The 1,651-nt window shown below is 38.7% G+C and overlaps 1 pseudogene; it reads left to right on the top strand.

Annotated features, from left to right (window-relative positions):
• Nucleotides 1–200: 200 nt before the first annotated feature.
• LOC143572315 (18S ribosomal RNA) lies at nt 201–1,001 on the top strand (annotated as a pseudogene).
• The last annotated feature ends 650 nt before the right edge of the window (nt 1,002–1,651 follow it).

Below are 1,651 nucleotides of genomic sequence, written 5' to 3'. Positions count from 1 at the left end.
CCCGTTCCTTGTTCATTCGCAACAAAATATTTTCTTTGTGCGTCGGTAAAAAAACATCTTTGTGGAAAAGCCATAGAAAAGAATTCTTCTGTTTTCGAAAAAAAAAATCAAGAAAAAAAATACAAAATTTTGATTTTTAGTATATTTTCACTCCAATTTTGGTGGTGGGGAGTCTTCTTTTCCCCGTCGACCTTTACAATTACAATAATGAATTTTTTTTTTGTTTTTCGGTAAGGCCAGATATAAGATTTTTAGTTCAAATTAATGACGTGTTGAAACTAATTCATTCCATATTAAAAAATTTTGAATAACTTTCTGACTTCTTAATTTATTTGTTATATGTTAATTTATTTTCTATATGGATATGGAATGAGTTTTCTATATATCGATATCTCCAATTTTCAGAGGGACGAAAGCTAGGGGAGCGAATGGGATTAGATACCCCAGTAGTCCTAGCCGTAAACGATGGATACTAGGCGCTGTGCGTATCGACCCGTGCAGTTCTGTAGCTAACGCGTTAAGTATCCCGTCTGGGGAGTACGTTCGCAAGAATGAAACTCAAAGGAATTGATGGGGGCCCGCACAAGCGGTGGAGCATGTGGTTTAATTCGATGCAAAGCGAAGAACCTTACCAGGGCTTGACATGCCGCGAATCCTCTTGAAAGAGAGGGGGTGCCTTCGGGAACGCGGACAGAGGTGGTGCATGGCTGTCGTCAGCTCGTACCGTAAGGTGTTGGGTTAAGTCCCGCAACGAGCGCAACCCTCGTGTTTAGTTGCCATCATTGAGTTTGGAACCCTGAACAAAATGTCGGTGATAAGACAGAGGAAGGTGAGGATGACGTCAAGACATCATGCCCCTTATGCCCTGGGCGACACACGTGCTACAATGGCCGAGACAAAGGGTCACGATCCCGCGAGGGTGAACTAACTCCAAAAACCCGTCCTCAGTTTTACAACTTCTCAGACAAACAATTAAGCCACATGAGCTATAATGATCTTGAAAGTGTTTACAAATCAACAAAGGAGAGAGTTAAAGAGGAAGAAAGGGAAATATTGAGAAAGAAAGTTGCTGATGAAAAAGATAAATTGATCAATTGTACCACAAGTATGGAGGAAAATGCAAATTTTTAATTGATCATGGTGTTAGTGTTGTGCAGGTTATCAATATGAGCAAGAAGAATGTTGAAGAAAAGTTCAAAAAAATTTAGAAGAAAATCAAATCTGGTTCAAGTTATGTGAAAAGAAAATCAAAATTGATGACTTTGGCTGAGAATGAGAAAAAGAAATGGGTTGATGAGAAGAAAATTCTTTTGGAAAGGTTATTGACTGCAAGAGGTGAAGAGAAAAGGCTGAAAGATATGAGTTTTGATGAAAAAATGAAACTATATGAGTCTCAGTTAAAGAAATACAATGAAGAGTTGTATGCACAATCTGGACCTACTTAGGCTCCATAGAATATAATACATGTGAAACAAGAACCTGGTGAAGCTGCTGTGAAGGAAAACTTACTATCTTGGGAAAATGAGAACATGATCAAGACCTTGAAAGGCTTGATGATGAGCAAAGGTATGGTAGAGAGTGTATTTGATGATCTTGGTAAGGCTCAACTCAAAGAGTTGTTTTACACTGAAAAGGAGCATTGGGAAAGGCT

The sequence above is a fragment of the Bidens hawaiensis genome, unplaced genomic scaffold (genome assembly GCF_021521415.1).
Source record: "Bidens hawaiensis isolate Kalapana, Puna unplaced genomic scaffold, B.hawaiensis_p1.1 tig00025799_1, whole genome shotgun sequence".
Taxonomy (NCBI): domain Eukaryota; kingdom Viridiplantae; phylum Streptophyta; class Magnoliopsida; order Asterales; family Asteraceae; genus Bidens; species Bidens hawaiensis.
The sequence above is the reverse complement of the archived record's forward strand: the minus strand, read 5'-3'. Positions and strand labels throughout refer to the sequence as shown.